Source organism: Capsella rubella, unplaced genomic scaffold (genome assembly GCF_000375325.1).
Source record: "Capsella rubella cultivar Monte Gargano unplaced genomic scaffold, Caprub1_0 scaffold_46, whole genome shotgun sequence".
NCBI classification, from domain to species: Eukaryota; Viridiplantae; Streptophyta; class Magnoliopsida; order Brassicales; family Brassicaceae; genus Capsella; species Capsella rubella.
Genome location: NW_006238880.1, coordinates 41,475 through 42,133, shown reverse-complemented (window position 1 = coordinate 42,133; position 659 = coordinate 41,475).

Here is a 659-nt window from a genome sequence, read left to right as displayed (position 1 = left end):
ATGACATAGATTGAATTCTTTATTAATATTAAATATTTTAAAAGCGATAACTTCTTATGGATCTAGAAAATTGCATTTTACGATCATATCAAATGATTTGTCATAAACATTATTTAGTTTAATTGCTTTCCTTACTAATTTATCAATTTGCTCATATATTAATTAAATTTATAGATAGAATTTTTTTATTTACATTACTTTATGGCATCAATACATTGAGCCTGTAATTACCAAGTTTTTCAATATGCATCAAGATCGCTTTGTTTTGAAGATGTTGATATTTTACTCTCTCTTTTTTGATAAATTATTTATTATATTCTGTGCAACTTGACATGATAATTTTGGATTTAACCTTATATATTCAAAATTCTTCAAAAGGTTATTTAACGGTTTTCAAAATTATTTCAGTTTATATTGAATCTGATATTATTTAAGAGTTTAATTGACCTATATAATTGTATACATTCATAAATGTTTTATGATAAATTAAGTTCAGAAATATTTATCAGTCTTCTCGATTAGTACTAATGTAATATATTAGATATATTGATTGGTCGAGTTTTTAACCCAATAACTTAACCGAAAGGAAGTATATGCGGGATCAATCACATGGAGCAAAGGTACTCTAAAGAATTACGAGACTCGTTCTTAGCTTAAAG